This window comes from Ceratotherium simum, chromosome 10 (genome assembly GCF_057802395.1).
Source record: "Ceratotherium simum simum isolate JZ-2026a chromosome 10, ASM5780239v1, whole genome shotgun sequence".
NCBI classification, from domain to species: domain Eukaryota; kingdom Metazoa; phylum Chordata; class Mammalia; order Perissodactyla; family Rhinocerotidae; genus Ceratotherium; species Ceratotherium simum.
The window spans coordinates 15,940,537-15,961,290 of NC_141909.1; the positions used below are offsets into that span (position 1 = coordinate 15,940,537).

Sequence of the window (20,754 nt, forward strand, 5' to 3'; positions counted from 1 at the left end):
AGCATTTCCTTCCTTTTTAAGGCTGAATAATATTCCATTGTATGGATATACCACACTTTGTTTATCCATTAATCGGTCGATGGACACTTGAGTTGCTTCCACGTTTTAGCCATTATGAATAATGCTGCCATGAACATGGGTGTACAGATATCTGCTGGAGTCCTTGTTCAATTCTCTAGGGTATATATACCTAGAAGTGGAATTGCTGGATCATATGGTAATTCCATGGATAATTTTTTGAGGATATTTTTAGCTTTTTATTGAAGTGTAACATACTATTAGAACGTGAACACAAGTGTGCTGTTTGTTGAGTTTTCACAAACTGAGCCTCACGTGACCAGAACAACCAGCCCCCCACAAGCACCACCTGCCGTGCGCTTCCAGTTTCTGCCCTCCATCATTAATCAGCACTCTCCCGACTTTTAACAACACAGATTATTTTTGTTATCAAAACTATTTAAACTCTTTAAGATGGGGATTAAAATACAAACTTCTCAGGGTTGTTGAGATGACTCCTTTATTCATCCAGCAGGTATACGTGGAGCACCTACTTTGTGCAGGGTGCTGTGAACAAGACAGATACAATCCCTCATGAAGTGTAACTAATAAGTGCATGTGAAAAGCAAGCATGGTGTTTGGCGTGTAATTGATACCCAATAATTGCTTGTTGTTTGCTCTCTCCCCTCCCCATCCTCCCGCTGGTCATATCATATAAGCAGCCTCATTTCTACCTTCAAGTTGGGTCCTGTCTGGCTGGTAGATCAGAGATGCCGCCAGGGTCCAAGGAGCACAGAGCAATCCAGGCAAATCTTTCATCTGATAAATGTCCAGATCACATGCACACCAGCCACCACCCGTGTGGGCCAGGTAGGAACAGGTGCCTAGTCTGCGTGTGCACTCTCCCCAGGGGTGTGGAAGAGCTTCCATACTGCTCCCTGGGAGATTGCTCTCTTCCAAACACTGTAAAGCCTAACAGCTGGCTGGTGCCCCGGACTCCTCAAGGCTGATGGCTGAGCCAAGGAGTGCTGGATTTTTAACCAGTGAGGATCAATTCTCATTCGCAGGGAAATTTGACGTCTCCGGACGGAGCGTGATGCGGACCCAGCACACCGCAGAGTCCAGGGAGAGCACTGCAGACGCACCCCCAGGAACTTGGGGAATGTGACATGTAGCAGGGCTGTCATAGGTGATGTCTATGTCTTTGGGGTGAGAAACACATTTTTGACTAACCTGGGAGAAGATGTAGGTTTTTAAACTGCCAGCTGGGAGGCCCAGAACATTTTTCTTTTATAAAACTTGCCAGATGCGTAGCAGGACCCACATGAGTCCAGCTAGTGATTTTTGCCTTTGCCGGGTTCCCAGCCTAACTATGGCCATTCCCCCAAGCCTCAAGCTGCTCTCAGGAGGGGACCTGCTGTAGGTTAGCATGGATTTAAGTCTGTGTGTGCACCTCCCAGGGATAAATGTTTTTAACCTCAGTGATCGGTGGTTTAAAGCTGCCCCTGCTTACCTCCATCACTCTAAATAAACAGTGTGTTTACTAAGTAAATGCAGCTTCAAGACAGTTCCTTTGCCTCTTTTTCCAACAAATTGTTGCCCCTTCGCCCCCTCTACATAGAAATTCTGGCACCCCAATAGCTTAACCCTTACCTGTACTTGTTGTGTAGGAAATTACCTGGATGTGATGTTAGCCTCCAAGAGCACCACTGAGGCGAGCTACCCCAGGGGTCAAGGAACAGAAAGTCTCTTGGTCGAAAAGGCGCACAGGCTTAGGATAGGGTGTAAGGGGGATCTAAGGACCACACTGCCTGAATCCCGGATGATGCAAAGTTCGTATGTCCTCCCTCTCTCCTCTCTCTCTCTCTCTCCTGCATCAGCCTCCTGGCAGCATGGATGTGAGGACCAGTGTTGCAGTTCCAGCAAGGCGGCCCAACAGGAGGCAGGTGAAGGGGGCCAACATACCACCTGCTCTATCAGAGAGGCACAGGGGCGTGCACACCTGGCCTCAGCTGGAGCTTGCTGGTTAACAGCTCTGCACTTTATCTCCCTTTCTTGGGCAGAGCACATGTGGGGCCAGAATGGGACTATACTGGGTGTCACCAATGTGTGTTTGACGGGCATGACGTAGCTGACAGCTTAGAGCAAGCATGGTGACTTGATCTTTCCATCTTTGTACCTATGAAGAATATCGTTTGTTCCATTATATATTCCTTTTATTCTACTTATCTTTAGCATGCCTGTCAGATTACCAACTTACTTATTAGCTGTATTTAATATATCCTATTAGTTTCGCTTATATTTCACAAGCTACTTGCTTATTTACTATCTATACTTAACCCTTGTGAGTTCCATCCATCCTGCCTATTTTTCTTGTCTTCTGTAGCAGAATTGACTGTTGCTAAATAATACAGCAAATGCACATTATAATACTTGACAGGGAGGCTTTGGTCTCTATCAAAGAAATTCCCATGGACCGGCCCTGTGGCTTAGCGGTTAAGTGCGCGCACTCCGCTGCTGGTGGCCCGGGTTCGGATCCCGGGCGCGCACCAACACACCACCTCTCTGGCCATTCTGAGGCCACATCCCACATACAGCAACTAGAAGGACGTGCAACTATGATGTACAACTATCTACTGGGGCTTTGGGGGAAAAAAAGGTAGGAGGATTGGCAATAGATGTTAGTTCAGAGCCGGTCTTCCTCAGCAAAAAGAGGTGGATTAGCATGGATGTTAGCTCAGGGCTGATCTTCCTCACCAAAAAAAAAAAAAAAAAAAAGAAATTCCCAGCATTCACAAATATCGAGCAGAAGTTAAAGGAGAACACAAAACCTTGATATTGTCCTAAAATCACCCCAGGCAGGGAAGTCCGTCACAACTTCCACAGAGGGTTCATGGAACACTGTCAGATGTACAGGAAGGATGAGCAAATGTGTAACCAGGTTTTGATGTTACTGTGTTAGATTTTACAATTATTGAGATGGGGCATGTATACATACGGGAAGGTCTGTTTTCACAATGTTATATACTTCTGAAAAGTGCTACTACCGCAATACCTCATGCATGATTGTACTCTGTGTCTTTGAATAATGCCGGAAAAGAGGCGTCAGTACTAGGTTAATAATAAAATGCTCCTTGCAACCCATTCTGGCTCCTGTGATCCTCCCCTTTTCTGTTTCTATTGGCCTGTATACTTCTTGTTCCTGCCATAAGAGTCAGTTAAATTAGGAACATGAATTTTTTTTAGCAGATGTGAATTAATTTTACTCTGTTTAAAGAAGAAAAAAAAAACCAGCTAGAGAGCTCTGTAGTCACCCCAAATAAAGCTCGACGTATAGCGTCCCAAATAAATATACTGTCGCTCCCTGCAGTTGCACTATTTGGCCACGAGATGGAACCACGCACCAGTAAGACACTATGGCGACCGCTGAGCCAGGCTGTTGTGCAGGCTTGCTGGGCTGCAGAAAGACAGGGTGACTACGAGAACGGACAGAGCGATGACCCCGAGGACGTGAATGAGGGCTGAGAACATTGAGGTAGTGTAGAGCAGCGGTTAAGAATGTAGACTTTGGGATCAAATAGCTTGCTTTCCAGTGCCAGCTCCTCCACCTTCCTAACCCCGTGCCTACGCACTTTAGTTTTCTTGTGGAGAAAGCAGGAAGACCTCCTCAGGGTGGGTCATTTGTTGGGAAATAAATGGAATGATGCTGTTGAGCACCAAGCAGAGCACCCTGAACTCTCTAAGCACACAGTACTGATCTGGGGACCTAGGACATGGCAGAAATTTAAGACTGTATTACGTTCATTGAAGGGGAAACACCAATGAGACTTTGTATACACGGAGGACTTTTTAACCCGGTTCTCTCTAATATTTCTCATTTCGTAGAAAAGGGAAATGAAAGCCTAACCCATCTAACTGATTTATCCATAGCCAGTTTATAAACCCCTGAAATGTATCCCCTCTTCTGTTTTCTCTCTCTCCTTCCGTCTGTCAGCAACAAGACTGGGGACGGTATTGCCAAGATGATTGCTCCTTCCCCAGGATCAGCCCACAACTGCTAAAGACTGGGTTTTGCTCCTCTCTCCCCAACCAACATGCCACTGTTTCATCTCTTATGGCAGAGAATAGGGAGTTGCTTGAGGGGGGTTATTTCAGGTTATCACTTTAATGATTTATTTATTTTGCAAAAGAAGGAAGAAAAGCATTAGAAAAAAAGTTCATGAGTCATACCTAGCATGACACTGCTCTTTCTTTCTTTCTTTATATATGTATGCAAAAGCAAAGAAGCAATGGCTTCACAGCATGGATCATTTATAGACCCTTTTCCCATTTTAAAATTAATTTTTAAAAATTTTAGTTTACCATTAACGATTGAACAATATCGTAGGCTGTAATAATAATCAGAAATAGAGACATAAGAAAAACTAAGCTATAATTTGGTTGACATTCTGATATGTCATTCGTTTTAAATGAAAGCTGTGGTTTAAGAAAAATATGTCATTCCTTCAAAACCAAAAAGGTAACAATTTTTATATTTCAGGATGCTTATTTACTCAATTGTAAATACCGCAGTGCTAACCAGAGTGCTCGACACTTTCTTGTCTGTCTGGTGGAGGCAATAGAAAAGTGGTATCAAATTATAGTCATTTATGTAGGAAGAAAAATCTTCCCCTGCTACACTTCCCCATTATCTGCAAGGATACTCTGGGTTTTGTTGGAGAATTACCTAGAGGTCAGGGCACAGGTGGATGGTGAGAACTCCATCCTCTAGTTTGCTGTGAAGCCTAGGGGCTGCCTGGAGCCAGAATCCCAAGGCCCCTGCTGGGGTGGGGGTGGGCCCCCCAGATCACCTGGAAAAGCCCAGAACTCCTTTCTCTCCCTTGCAATCCAGCACACCCAGAATTCTCCCATTTAAAGGGTTGGCTCAATGAAAATCATACCTGTAATACACAGGTGTGCCTATGTATCTTTGTGTGTGTATGTATGTTCAAAATATGTTTTAAAGGAGCTTAACTAGGAATCGTTGAATAAGGACAACTGTACTTAATCCTTCCTTCCTTTAAGTCACATATTCCAAATAGTGATATTATTGTAAGCCCTTCAAATTCCGGCCAAAACAAATCTCTTGGTGTTTTCAAAATCCTCTTTCACTGATAGTTAAACAAGTCTTTTTTGAGAAGGCTGTTGTAGTTCTGTAGGCAAAGATGACGGCAGCCTAGACTATGTGGCAGCAATAGAGAGAGAGACGGAGTCAAGTAAGAGTTTTTAGGTCGAAACTTTTGGACTTGGAAATGGGCTAGAGGAGATGAGGAGAGAGAAGACAGTGTCAGTAATGATTACAACATTTTGGAAATGCATATCTGGGCGTGTGGTAGTGCCAGTTACTGATGAGGAAGAAAGGCAGAGAACAGGTTTCGGAGGGAAGGTCAAGGACTCAGGTTTGGACCTAAGAAGCATGAAATGCCTGTGCCACGTCCCAGTGGACAGATCAAATGGTCAGTTGAATATAAATGTGTGGAGCTCAGAGAAGATGTCAGGGCTTCCTTCCGAAGAGACTGACCGGAGACGTAGGGGAAAACTGGGAGAGGGTGTTGTCAAGGAGGCTAGGAGATGAGAGCATTTCAGTGGGCCCTGTAGGCTATGGCGTTGAATCCTGTGACGACGCCAACATACCAGAACTGGAAAATGTCTACTGGATTTAGAACAGGGAGGTTCCTGGTGATCTCTTTGACAGGAGATTTTTACATGTTGAGGTACATGGGGTAACCAGGTTCAAAATTGATTCGGCTGGAACTAAAAAACCTGACTTATGGCTTATCAAACATACGTTGTGCATCTGCTTAACCATTAAAATAAGAATGCATACATCCCCTCCTACAAAGCCAGTAACACCCTATTGGTAATGCTCTATAGGTAACGAACCGCATATTAGTACTTCTAAAATAAGTTCCCTTTCTCGACTTCAGGGTCACGTTGACCTGCTAATTTGCAACTGAATACCTCTTTGAAACTTTGATGAATATGTATCCTGAGTGTGTTGAATATATATTCTTCGTTCTAAAATGTATAAGACTGTACTGAAAACCATGCTTCTCCAGAACACTTTCTTCCTTTCTGGAAAAGGCCTTCTTGGGTTACAATCCTCATTCTGGCTCAAGTAAAACTCATCTTATCTCTCTTATCTATAGAATGGTTACTGGTTATTTTGTGTCAACATTTCAGCTGTGGGTTTTGTGGCTTGCGGAGGTGGAAGGAAGAATGAGGTAAGTTGGTGTGAATGACTAAACTTTGAAGAAGTACAAAGAGTAAACGTAGACAATTTTTTCTGAAATACTTTTCTGGGAAAAGAAACAAACATAAAGCAGTGACCAAAGGGGGTTGTGTGTTTAAAAGAGTTTTGTTTTGTTTTGTTTTGTTGTTTTATAATTGGCATATAACCTTATATTAGTTTCAGGTGTACAACATAATGATTCGATATTTGTATATATTGCAAAATGATCACAATAAGTCTAGTTAGCATCCACCCCCACACATAATTACAAATTTTCTTTTCTTGTGATGAGAACTTTTAAGAGCTTCTCTCTTAGCAGCTTTCAAATACACAATACAGTATTGTTAACTATAGTCACCATGCTGGACATTACATCCCCAGGACTTATTTTATAACTAGAAGTTCATACCTTTTGACCCCCTTCACCCATTTTGTCCACCACTCCACCATCCCCACCTCTGGCAATCACTGATCTGTTGTCTGTGTCTATGAGTTGTTGTTGTTGTGGGTTTTTTTAGATTCCACGTATAAGTGAGACCACAGAGTATTTGTCTTTCTCCCTCTGACTTATTTCACTTAGCATAATGCCTTCAAGTTCCATGTTTTTGTTTTTAAGATGAGAAAAACTTCTGCATGTTTATGTGTTGATGGGAAAGATTCAGTACAAAGGAAGAATTTGATGATGCAGAAGAGAGATTGGGGAAAACTGCAGAAGCCAAACTTTGAAAAGGCTCAAAAGGATGCGATTCCTATTGGGAACATTTGTGGAGCCATTGGCCTTTGTCAGGGAATCTGGGGAAGGGCTGTGTACAACTTAGGTTCTTTTTGCTAGGTAAGCGTAGCTGTCAAAGAAATTACACAAGATCAGGGTTAGCCAGACTCCCCCCACAGCCTCACTACAAAGTTAGAATGAACTGAGCTTCAGATACAGGTATTTATTAGGCAACCAGCTATTAGCAAAGAAGGGACAACACCTTTCACGCAACCGGTTCTGCAGGCTCAATCCACTCCCAGGTCTCCCATCTTGTAGGATTGGTAGGTTGTATTTTTCTCTATGTTCCTTGCTACTGGCCCCGCAATCTCAGGCTTGGCCATCTGGTTTGCTTTGGACAATGAACTGTGACTAGAAGTGATGTGTGTCACGTCCAAGTAGAGGTTTTAAGATCCTTCCTTTGGTTCTACCGTCATTCTCTGCCTTCTCCCTTGAGACCAGTCTATCTCAGAGAGGGGCTGCTCGCTCGGGCTTGTGGAATGAAGAGGATGCAGAGCAGGCCTCAGCTGACCTGCAGCCATTATGCCGTAAGCTTTGGTTGTTGCAAGCCGTGGAGAGTCGAGGACTGTTTGTTACTATAACACGAGCTAGCTAAGGCCAACTGATACGTAGGAATTCCAACCTACACTTTCCACCTCTATAAAGGATTCACTTGGGCAACTTTCCCCAGGCAACATTCTGTGCCTTCTCTTTGGTCTCAGGCAATCAGAAATCCTCCTAACCTGATGGCTGGACGCAGGAAGCCATGAGGCCCACCTGTAAGAGGTGCAGGCTGGAGGCTGCAGTGGGTATTCTTCCTGTGTTCATGAAGGCAGAGAGATGTGTGTGTGTGTCTTTGGGGCAGGGCGGGGGGATGGGTATTTTCCAACTATTTTAACTGGTCCACACATCTTGAATACCTTTAATGTCCCCAGAAGTAGTCCTTTCTAACATCCACCACTGTAATTAACAGGCTAATAGTTTTGCCAATAAAAACCCATTTCTTGACATCCAATATATTAATAAGGGAAAGGCCAGTTCTGGACTGCGATAGGAACAATATAAAGATTTGTCGTGGCTACCCCTGGAGTATAGCCCTCTCTAATGTAATGCTGGAAACCCTGGACTGGGCCTTTTTGTTTTTAAGTTCTGTAACCCTTTAAGCACAACTCATGGAACTGTCTCGCCATTTTCTACATGGACTTGCCTGGCATAATTCAAGAAAGAGAAGCTCATATTCATTCCACTTTTCTGGAACTCTGTGATAACATTTGATGACACCCCAATGGGATGTCTTCCACAAATTATATTTGGTGGTTTTAAGTAATCGCTAAAAGATACAGAGCCTAATTGTTCTGTAATATCACTACCCATTTTATCTAGATGTCCAATGGATCTATAACTCTCTCCCTGGGCTCACCTTCATAACTGTAAGGAATGTTTACACAGTGGTAGATATCAGAAGAAACCCCAAAGAGATTATTAGGATCTCCAGAGTGTTACTGAAGAGTTTCGCCAAATTCTGCTCTCTTGATTCACACTGGACTCCACCCAGTTCAGGAATAATGGTAAATCCATCCTTGTGTCTTTCCGTGGCTTCAGCTGAATAAGCACACGTGCTTCAATAGTGTATTTGCCTTTGTAATGGGTTAAATTTGTGTTTCCCAAAAGATATGCTGAAGTCCAAAAGCCCATTACCTCAGAATGTGACCTTATTTGGAAATTAGGTAGTTGTAGATATAATTAGTTAAGATGAGGTCATATTGGAGTAGAGGGGGGCCCTAATCCAATACGATGATGTAAAGACACACAGGAAGACATTGACCATGTGAAGATGGAGGCAGGGACTGGAGAGATGCATCTACAAGTCAAGAAACATCTGGGGCTACAAGAAACTAGAAGAGGTAAGGAAGGAACCTCTTCTAGAGGCTTCAGAGGGAACGTGGCCCTGCTGACACCTTGATTTCAGACTTCTAGCCTCCAGAACTGTAAGAAACTTAATTTCTGTTGTTTTAAGACACCCAAGTTTTTGGTACTTTTTACAGCAGGCTAGGAAACTAACGCAAACTTTATTCATCTGCGGAGACATCAATCTTTGCTTCTGTAGTTCTCCTAAACCTTTTGATCAGTAGGAAGGCCATACAGAGGAATACATGGAGAGAGAGGATGCGAAAGCCCAAGGATGAAAATTCTCCAGGTGATGGATGGATCCACTCCACTGTAAACATGGGCGGCATGAGAAGTATGGTCATGGCCCTGGCAGGGCTTTGAGGTCCTGAGACTGTACCTGCTTCCAGCAGACCACGTGATTGCGTATCTTGGTGCCTGCACATGCTCTCTCTCCACCACACCCCACAGGTCTCCTCATGCCCACCATTCCCAGGGCTTAGCCCTGTGACCATGTGAGATGGCATGTTACTGACCAGACTTAGACTGAAAGGTTAAACTAACAGGCACACAAATAAAATCATACTAATTATATTGAAGTTTTAAAAAGAAAACTGCAGACATGATTGGGGAGACAGTGGTGTGTGTGTGTGCGAGCATGTGTGCGAAGACTTGAGGAGAGAAGAAAAGGCCTGAGCTAGTTATTTTAGGGAATGGGAGCTTATTTGTGAAGCATGGTACAATTTCTGGCTCCTTAAAGTCCATTTCAGATTTGTGATCATGTATCTAAATAAGATCAGTCTGCCCAGATGGGTGAATTCTTCAGTAATGCCTAGCTACAAGCGTGGAGAAGGAAGGGCTGCCACTATCTAGGACTGGACTTTTTCCAGATAATACAGCTAAGGGAAAGAGAAGAAGTTGCCAGTGTTGGCCAAGGAGTGATTACAATTCTGGGCCATGGAATCCTGGCTGGACACTGGAGACCTGAGATGATGGGATGCATGGATAGGGGTCTCAATGAGGCCAAAGAGTTGTTTTTGTGGGCATCTTGGAGCTAATAAGTGGGAAGGATAGGAAATGGGATTGGAGAATGTGATGTCTAAGATTTTGGAGGTGGCACACTTTCTGGTGATGACAAGAGCCATGGTTTGCCATTAGGACTGGGTGGCTGAGATGGATGGAGTGGAGGACAAGGTTCCTGTAGATGAGATGGTTAAAGAAAGGAGAGGCCAGCATGCAAATGGTGACAGAAATTAGGGTGGAAAGATGGAGCCAGCAGTTTCCTCCTCAGCGACGGAGGTGGAGGTGGGGATGAATAGTGAGCAGGAAGTTGCTTGATAGCAGAAGGTAGACAGGGAGAGGGTGGTGTGGTCTGATAGTCTGAGCATCAGGGGAGCTGGGATCATTTGGCAATAAGGAAAGAGAGAAAGGTTTGGAAGGCTGGGAGAAAGGACACCGAGCCCACTGTGAGATCTGAGATGAGTGCTGTGTGTGAAAATAAAAAGAATATTTCTGGAGAGGATTACAGGGGAAGCACCAGTAAGAGAAAGGAGGTTGGGGGATCTGTGGGAGAAAATGTGAGATTGTACGGACGTTCACTGGATACAGAGCGGGTGTTCCAATGGGGAACTCAATGGATGGGTTTGGAGTGATGAGGATGAGGAATTGGATCACATCAGAGGATCTACTGGGCAATTTGGGAATGACACTTGCATGTATTGCTGTGCTGGAGGGACTCCAGGATGTGAGTCCTGACTTATTTCTAGCCCAGTTGTTCAAAAGATTGTTCTAGAAGCACAGAGGCATCAAGGGGTGGGGATTCCACTCTTCAGACTGCTTCCCACTCCTGCATTCCACTCCTCCCAGACAGGAGGCAGGGCAGGTGATGGGGAAGACTCCTCCCTCAGAATTTTCTTGGGGACATCGTGGCCAGTGTCCCTTTCTGTTACCCCTAATTCTATTGCTTTGCTGCTCCCTCTCCATCCCATTCCTGCTGTTGCAGCAATGCCTTCAAACCTTCTCTACTTGCCTTCTTTTTCTCACTCCTCTCTCAAATATACCTTTTAATCTTCAATTCTCTTGCTTCCCTTCTTGAAAAGAATAAAATTTTTATTAACAGATTCATCTGTCATGAGCACAATTGTATGAAGGTGGAGGAAAGGAAAAAGCTCAGAAAAAGTCAGATGGATAACACAAAAATCTGTGGAGGCTCATACTACAATGTGGATGGACTTTGAGGACGTTATGAAATAAGCCAGACACAGAAGGACAAATACTGCATGATTCCACTTACATGAGGTGCCTAGAGTAGTCAGATTCACAGAGACACAAAGGAGAATGGTGGTTGCCGGGGGTAGGGGGTGGGAGTTGTTTAATGGACACAGAGTTTCAGTTTTGCAAGAGAAAGAGAAAAGCATTCTGGAGATGGATTGCACAACAATGTCCTTAACACTATTGAACTGTACACTTAAGAATGGTTAAGATGGTAAATTTTATGTTATATATATTTTACCACAATTAAAAAGAAAAAAGAAATCTGTAGAGACTATACAGAAAGCCTGGATCTGATGATTTATAGATGGCAGAGGAAATACCAAACAGCAGGAAGAAAACAAGTTATAGGCCAACCTTCTGTCCACTAGAATCACTTCTGCGTCCTAGTAGTTCCTGGTCCTGAGTTGATCCAGTTCAAGGCTAGGAGACCCGCAAAGCCAGATTCTGTGCCCAAGAAGACCAACGTTAAACACCAAATGTGTATCAAGAAAACAATTAAGAACGCTACCGCTGTTTTTTTCCTTCTCTTTTAGGCCAGGAAAGCTTGCCAAGCCATAAAACAAAGAACAGGTAATTAAGAACTGGTGTTGTTAACAAGCTGCTTCTGTTTTCATTCATAATAAGAGAGCTTCCAGTTTCCCTATGGAAAAGAGGTCTTGATTTCAACGATAAACCCAGAACATGGAAAGGATGGAATTAATTGAAGTCCCCTTTGGCCTTCACCCAAGTTGGCTCCAGGAGAGTTTGGCAACGTATAGGGACATCTCCTGGAGAACTCAGATTAGACAAAAAAACCACACAGGGGAGCTCCCCGGGGAAGCGGATCAAATGAATTAAGAACGTGCCCTAGAGGTCACAGGGGAACCTCGGAGCAAAATGCCTTCCAGACCTAGAACAGAGAAAAAAGACTCTCCCTTCAGACCTCACCAAGGGCTATGCCTAACTTTGGGAGATGCATCACTGTGCATGCATTTGTGACCATGCTCTCCAACAAAGACACAGCGAAGTCTTCCCTCACCTTCCCCAGAAGAGAAGGGCTGGGGCCAGGAGAAGGCTTGTCATGTCCACATAACTAGCCTCCTGATTTTTGAGTGAGCCCATGACTGAGAGATGGGGAAGATGATGAACAGAGACTGGATGAGGGTCCTCCACGCCCTGACCTCCATCATCTCAACCCTTCTATTCCCGCCTACCCTTGTATCTGCCCTTGGACTTTCCCCTCGAATCTATTCAGGTCTCCCCAGAGTTCTATCTCAGGGCTGAAATCTTTCTTAACCTAACTTATATGCTGTTTAAAAGCATATCCCTTGATATTTGAGTGGCTTTACTCACAAGGGCAAGGGGGGTGGGGGGTGAGGCTGGAAATGGCACGAGGGTCTGAGGTATCGAAGCTTTTAAACTGGGGTATGGGGCATGTAACATGGATCATAGCATTTTCACCAGAACCAGGCCCCCTGCAATTGTGACAGATGGGAAGAGTTGCCTTTGGTGGCCTATGACCTCCATTTGGTGGCCTCTCCCGCCATTCCAGGCTTTTGGTATGTTGTTCATACCTCTCTTCTAAATTATTTTTAATTTCTGACTTCAGATGGTGAGCGGAAAGCGATCTGATTAGGCTATTGCATAATAATGACAAAAGAAAAGGAGTGGTATCAGGACAAGACTAAAGCTATTTATCCAATGTTTCAAAAGGAAGAAATGAATCATTCTAGAAACTGCCATCACGTAAAACTCCAAACTGCATTATTAAACTGATGGCTTGTGAAGACTTAGAAAAGGAAGCAGTGGGGCCGGCCCCGTGGCTTAGCGGTTAAGTGCATGCGCTCCGCTGCTGGCGGCCTGGGTTCGGATCCTGGGCGCGCACCGAGGCACCGCTTCTCCGGCCATGCTGAGGCCGCGTCCCACATACAGCAACTAGAAGGATGTGCAGCTATGACATACAACTATCTGCTGGGGCTTTGGGGGGAAAAAATAAATAAATAAAATCTTAAAAAAAAAAAAAGAAAAGTAAGCAGTGATCCTTGGGACAGCCTCTTGGGTTTTAATAAATAAAGAAATGTAATGCCAAATTAAATGGATTTGCTCATAAAGGCTGATGGATCTGAAGAAAACTGTAGTGATATCTTGTACTAAGATTTTAGCAGGCATCTGACAAAGTTTCTCCAGATATTCTTGAGAATATACTACTGATATATATATATATATGTAATACTGATATGTATATAGTATTGCCCTCTACCCAAGTCAGCTCCAGGACAACTGGGTATTAGATGATGTTAAGGTGCTTATTAAATGTGATAATGGTACTATGATTATCTCTTTTAAAAGTCTTTATCTCTTAGAGATGCATACTGGAGTATCTATGGGTGAAATTATAAATATCTGGGAGTTGCGTTAAATACTGGAGGCACCTCAGCAGAAGTGGAAAGTTTAACAAGATGGACAAAATGTTAATAATTGTTGAAGCTTGTTCCATGGAGGTTCATTGTACTATTCTCTACCTTTGGGTATGTTTGGAAATTTCCATAATTCCAGAATTATTCCAGAAAGTTTAAACACCTACTTCCCATGATAGGATGTGTACAAATGCTTGTTGAATAGAAAAGAATGAGTTGAATAAATTCCCTAAGCTTTAAAATTGTGTCCCCACCAGCATTTCTAAAATGTTGGACAATTTTATCAATCTTTGTTGCTTCTGGATCCAATACCTTCCTTTTGAATCCATTTTTTTTTCTTATCAGAGTATATTTGTAAGTATATTCAGGGAATGGTAAGCCCTCTCTGAATTAAAGAATTTTATAGCCCTTGTGCTATTTAGGAGAAAGATAGAGAAATTCAATAGAAGTGGTGATAATGGGCCTCCGTATCTAGTTCCTGATTTTGAAGAGACATTTTCTAGTATCTAACCAGTAAATACCACTAGATATGATATTGATATGGGTTTCTTATAGTTTCCCACTATTAGGTTAAGGGATTTTCCTTCTAATTGTAGTTTACATTTTTGGGTGGAGAGGGGAGACTTAACTGTGCATTGTTATTAAGTGTTATCAAATGATTTTATACTCTATTAATATAATCATGTAGATTTCTCCCTAGATCTGTTATATTGTTTGCTGTTAGTGTCTTGAGTAGATTCCAAATCCTAGCGAACCTGTGTACAGCAGAGAAGAACCCAGCCCGGTCTTTTTGCGCCATCCTCTCACCTTCCAGCATCTTTCTGTCATATGGTAAATTACATTACTTTCTCTTTTAAACCAGCTTTGGATTGTTGAACGTATTATGTATTATTAAAATATAGCTGGGTTTCATTTTCATCAAATTGCGCTAGAGTGTTCTATTATGATTTTTTTAAACATCCTTTTTCAATACTAAATTTAAAAATTTTTGCCTTCTCTCTCTTTCTGTTTTTTAACTTGATTAATCTTGCCAGACTTTTATCTATGCTATTATCCTTTTCAAAGAACCAGCTTTGGTTTCCCAATATATGCCTTTGGAGCTATTTCTTTGCAATGTATTTTTTTATTTTACTGTATCATGGTCAACAAAAGTTTTCTGTATGATATTCTTTAATTCATTTGTGGCCTAATAAATTCATGTAAATGTTTCATATGTTCTTATAAGGATAAGGTGAAAGGGCTGCACCAGTGATACAGGTCTCTTGACTCCAAACCTAGTGTGCACCAACTGCAGCATCTCTGGACCAGTGAGTTGCTCCTCATTTGCTTGCCCTCCTCTGCACACACATGCGGTATTTGAGGCTTCAGAATGCACAGCTGCCAAAGTCTCTTCCGGCCATGTTCTGGCCGTGGGACTCTGTGCGATGTTATCTGGACCGATTGGAACATTTTGATAAATAAATTCAGTCATGTGTGCTTTCTGGGGCTGGTGGTGGGAGAGGGGACGGTTTTCTGCTTCTGAAACTCTAGGAGAGGGAGAATGAGTCCACAAGAGGAATCTTATTTTTGATAAGGAATCATCCCTAGATGATAATGAAAGATGCCTAGTTAGGGAAAATGTTTATACTGTTTACCTTTTGGTCTCACTTATTTCTATTCAGATCCCTAGCAATCCTAAGAATTACTTTAAAATTAGAGAAAGGGGTCTTGGTGAAGGGTGTTCTAAAAAAAACCCAAAAGGGTCCTGGGGAAGATTCATCTAATTTTTGCCTATTACTGCCTTTGAATAAAATTTAATCTCCAAAAATGTAACTGACAGGGAGCTGGCCCCGTGGCAGAGTGGTTAAAGTTCCACACGCTCCGCTTCGGTGGCCCAGGTTCGCAGGTTCAAATCCTGGGGGCAGACATACTCCACTCATCAGCCATGCTGTGGAGGCAGCCCACATACAAAATAGAGGAAGATTGACACAGATGTTAGCTCAGGGCGAATCTTCCACACCGAAAAAAAAAAAAAGTAACTGATGGATTTCTGCTTCCTGTCAAGATGAAACATGGAAACTGGACTTACTTTCCCACTTGAAAGAACAACAACAACAAAAAAAATCAGAAAAATATACATGAAAATTTAAGACACTGGACATCAGGCAATGAAGGGCAGTGACCCCTGAGAGACAGGAAACCAGCAGGGTAAGCCCAACAACTTATTCAGCTTACTGCCTTGAAATTGTTTCCAGGCCACGGTGCAGGGAGTGGGCACCCAGGCAGAGCCCACAGGACTCTTTGAGTTGAGATGGAGCCAAGGGTCCAGGGAGGCAAAGGCGACTAGAGAGCTACACAGAGAGAGAATCCCTCAAGAATTCATCAGAATACTCATCAGCACACGTGTGTGAGGAAGCCTGGGCTTGAGAAAGAATCATCTGAAAGAATAAGAGGGAACAGGCCTTGATGCTTACACAGGCCCAGGAATCATGTCTGTTATCACTGACCAGATTGAAAAACTCATAATTCATGGGCACTGGGTAGAGTACTCAGGAAGGTCTTGCCTCAGTAATGGGGAATAATTAGCTCTAGACTAAGCACTCCTTCAGATCCTCCTAATAAATTATAAAAGCAAGGCCCTAAAGAATCAAATTTCCAAGTACACAGCACAGAATAAAGCTCAAGAATATTTATAGGCTTACAAAAATATCCAGCCTGCAACAAGGTAAATTTCACAATGGCTGACATCCAATGAAAAACACATTCAAAGATGTAAAAAATACCATCTATGAGGTGAACAATCAATTAATTGAAACTAACCTCAAACTAACAGATTAACAGATCTAACAGATCTGTTTCAGATCTTAGAATCAGACAAAGACAATAAAGCAGTTATTATAACATTTCCCATATGTTCAAAAGATTAAGTAAAGACATAGAAGATAAAAAAAGACTCAAATTGAGCTCTAGAAATTAAACTACAATTTCTGAGGTCAAAAATAATCAGATTAGGCAGCTTAGACATTGTAGAAGAAAAGATTAGTGAACCTATACCACTTGTCAGTGGCCATGCTATGGTGGCGACCCACATACAAATAAGGGAAGATTAGCATGGATGTTAGCTCAGGGCAAATCTTCCTCAGCAAAAAATAAATAAGTAAATAATTAAAAAAATAATAATTTTACAGCATAAATAAACGAAGACAAAATAAAGATTTTTTCATATATACAAAAGTTGAAAGAATTCATCATGAGCAGACTCACACTACAAAAATGTTACAGAAATTCCTTCGTGCATAAGGAAGATATTATCAGATGGAAATCTGGATCTACACAAAGGAATGAAAAACACAGGAAATGGTAACTACATGGGTAAATAAATACTCAGTATTAAATGACACCAAGTAATAAAGACTAAGGTTTTTTTCTTAGTATTTAAATCTCTTCAAAAGACAGTTGACTGTTGAAACAAAAATATCAAAGTATTATGGAATTTATAACATATGTATAAGTAAAATGTATGACAACTATAGCAAAAAATTGGGGACAGCAGAAATAGAAATATACAATTAGAATATTCTTATACTATATGTCAAGTGGTATAATACCCCTTGAAGCTAGACAATGATAAGTTAAAAGTTTATACTATCAACTCTTAACCACTAAAATAATAGAACAGAGTTATTGCAAATAATCCAACAAAGCAAACAAACGAGAATCATAAAAAAATACTCAATACAAAACAAGACAGAAAAACAGGAAACAGGAAACAAAGATGGGACAGATAGAAAGAAAATAAAAGGGGCCGGCCCCGTGGCATAGCGGTTAAGTGCGCACGCTCTGCTGCTGGCGGCCCGGGTTCAGATCCCAGGCGTGCATCAATGCACCACTTGTCAGGCCGTGCTGTGGCAGCGTCCCACATGAAGCGGAGGAAGATGGGCACGGATGTTAGCTCAGGGCCAGTCTTCCTCAGCAAAAGAGGAGGATTGGCATGGATGTTAGCTCAGGGCTGATCTTCCTCACAAAAAAAAAAAAAAAAGAAAGCAAAAAACAAGATGATTAAACTCAAACCTAATCATATCAATAATCACATCAAATGCAACTGGTCTAAACATCCCCAATTAAAAGTCAGAGATTGTCAGATTAAATTTTAAAAAAAGCAACTCTATGCTCCCTATAAGAAACAAAAACACACTTTAAGTATAAAGACACTAACAGGTTAAAAGTAAAAGGACGAAAAAAGATATACCATGCTAATACTAGTCAAGAGAAAGCTGGAGTTAGATTAATATTAATTTTAGAGCAAAGAATATTACCAAGGATAAGACAAGAGAGCCAACTAATCAAAAAGACTTAACGATCTTTAATATTTATGCTCCAAGTGATAGAGCTTCAAAATACATGAAGCAAAAACTAATAGAACTGCAAAGGAAAATAGATAAATCCACAAGACAAATTCACAATTATTGTCCAAGATTTCAAACGCCTCTCTCAATAACTGAAAGAACAAGGAGATCAGCAATGCCATAGAGACTTGAACAACATGGTTAGCCAACTTGACCTCAGTGACAAATTTATAGAACCCCACAGAACATTTACTAAGCTAGACCATATTCTAGACCATAAAACAAGTCTCAATAAATTAGAAAGGATTCGAGTCATATCAAGAATATTCTGTGCTATAGCCAAGACATGGAAGCAACCCAAGTGTCCCTCTACTGATGATTGGATAAAGAAAATGTGGTATATATTTACCATGGAATACTACTCAGCCATGAAAAAAGACAAAATCGTCCCATTTGCAACAACATGGATGGACCTGGAGGGTATTATGTTAAGTGAAATAAGCCAGAAAGAGAAAGACAAACAATGCATGATTTCACTCAAATGTGGAAGATAAACCAACACATGGACAGATAGAACTGTTTGGTGGTTACCAGGGGCTAGGGGGCTGGGGGGTGGGCACAAGGGGTGGAGGGATGCACTTATATGGTGACTGACAAGCAATAATGTACAACAAAAATTTCATACACACACAAAAAAAATGTCAAAAAAAAAAAGAATATTCTCTGACCACAATGGAATTAAATTAGAAATCAATAACAGAAAGATATCTGGAAAATCTCCCAACATTTGGAAATGAAATAATACACTTTTAAATAACCCATGGGTCACAGAAGAAATCAAAAGGAAAATTAGAAAATATTTTGAGCTGATTGAAAGTGAAAACAGAACATATTGGAATTTGTGGAATGCCAGTGAAGCAGTATACAGGGAGAAGTTATGGCACTAAATGCCTGTGTTAGAAAAGGATAAAAGGATTTCAAATCATTGGCCTCAGCTTTTCCCTTAAGAAACTAGAAAAGGTAGAATGATCAAATCCAGAGCCAGCAAGAAAGGAAATAATAAAGATCAAAGTCTAAGCTGATGAAATAGCAAACAGAAAAACAATAGTGAAAATGAAACCAAAGCTGGCTCTTCGAGAAGATCAATAAAATTCTTAAACCTCTAGCCAAACATTATTCTTGGGTTCTTTTTCTAACATCTTATAAATTGTTTTGAGGTCCAATGAGATAATTTTCTGAAAAATACTAATCGAGCTATGACTATAAGATAATTTCTAAATGTCCAGTTGCCTATGATGCTATGTTTAACTCTATAAATTACTTAGTGACTCAAAATTGTAGAAACTTGATAATTAAGATAAAGTGCATTTATTGGCCGACTCTGTTAGAATTCACAGAGCTGGTTCAACAAGGGGGAAAAATGGGATTGTTTGACTACAGAGTGTCTCCATGACGCCCAACTACATTTACAGAGATTTCGGGGAAGAAGTCTGTGGCTTCCCATCCCAGGAAGATACACATGGCAAAGCTAAAGAAAATATCCTATAATCCAACCTAGGACGAGTCAGCTACTGACACCACATGCCTCTCAGGGGTGTTATATTGGTGTCTTGCCTCCTGCCAGAGACGTGTTTGCTGTCCTTCGGGAACAACAGCTCCAGGAAAAACTCACATGGGGTGGGGAGAATCACCCTCCTGTCAGTGCATTAGACATTCTGTCAGAAGTCACACAGGAGGTGATGGGCTGGTGCTTTCAAGCAGTGCAACACTTTATTTTCAAGGTCAATGGTCCTCCTAGGAACCAGACAGAGGTACTAATGGCTGGGCTGGTGTGCCCTCTGCATTGCACTACCCTACCATGCTGCATTCCACATCCCCCTCTTCATCCAGACAAGGCTTGTACACCTGGATTCTCTCTCCCAGAAGAGTGAACTTCCCCATGCAGTACGCTGCATAGGAAACTAAGGGATGGCCTTTGTCCCTCAATGCTTTAGCTCTGGGGCCAGTGATCAGCGTCTCCCACTCTGTTGTCTACCCTTTCTTGAGGCCCTTCAGGCCCCTCCCAAGCTCCCTCCCCTTCACTTCCACCACCTCCACCATCTGGACATTCCAGGACATGACTCAATTCTCAGGTGAGACCCCACGTGGTCACTCTCTCTGGGACCCTTATTGCAACCAATAATTCTATAGACCCTTCCACTATTGCCCAGGCAAAATGTAGTCCCCTCCCTCTCCTCTGCACCATCCCTCAAACTGCCTTTTTTTTTTTTTTGGAGGACGATTGGCCCTGTGCTAACATCTGTTGCCAATCTTCCTCTTTTTCTTTTTTCTCCCCAAAGCCCCAGTACATAGTTGTATATCATAGTTGTAGAGTTGTAGCTCTTCTATGTGGGACACCGCCTCAGAATGGCTTGATGAGCAGTGTGCAGGTCCGTGCCCAGGATCCAAACCTGCGAACCCCAGGCCAGTGAAGCAGAACACGCGACCTTAATCCCTATGCCACAGGGCGGCCCTGAACTGCCTTCCTGTAAGATCTTGGCACTTCTGGGGCTGTCGTTGATTTCACATGACTTGTAGAGCAAGTCTTCGAACCTCCCTAAGGGAGGATCCTGACGGTGGACTTGCCAAACAACAGGAGGAATCAGGTTTCACTCTGTGGCCCTTGTGAGCATTTCCTTAGTCCTCAACCCAAGGTTAATCCCAGGCATGAGGACCTCTCATTGGCCCCTTTAGTGACACAGGTCCACCCAGTTGTATTTTCAGGTATTGAAGAATTCACAGTTCACTGAATCTGCAAGATAGTTTTGCCTACATCCTAGCATTGTTCTTTCTACTTTGTATCCCCATTTACAT

The 20,754-nt window shown here is 42.2% G+C and overlaps 1 protein-coding gene and 1 pseudogene across 1 annotated transcript in view; both read right to left on the reverse strand.

Moving 5' to 3' along the window:
• Nucleotides 1–8,136: 8,136 nt before the first annotated feature.
• Nucleotides 8,137–8,714, reverse strand: LOC101398414 (protein MEMO1 pseudogene; annotated as a pseudogene).
• Nucleotides 8,715–11,430: 2,716 nt separating this feature from the next.
• LOC147916064 (uncharacterized) overlaps nucleotides 11,431–20,754 on the reverse strand; it is a 30,774-nt gene continuing 21,450 nt past the window's right edge. The window contains exon 7 of the mRNA XM_087435923.1: nucleotides 11,431–11,624. The gene's annotated coding sequence lies outside the window, so the exon portion shown is untranslated. The remainder of the gene's footprint in view (nucleotides 11,625–20,754) is intronic.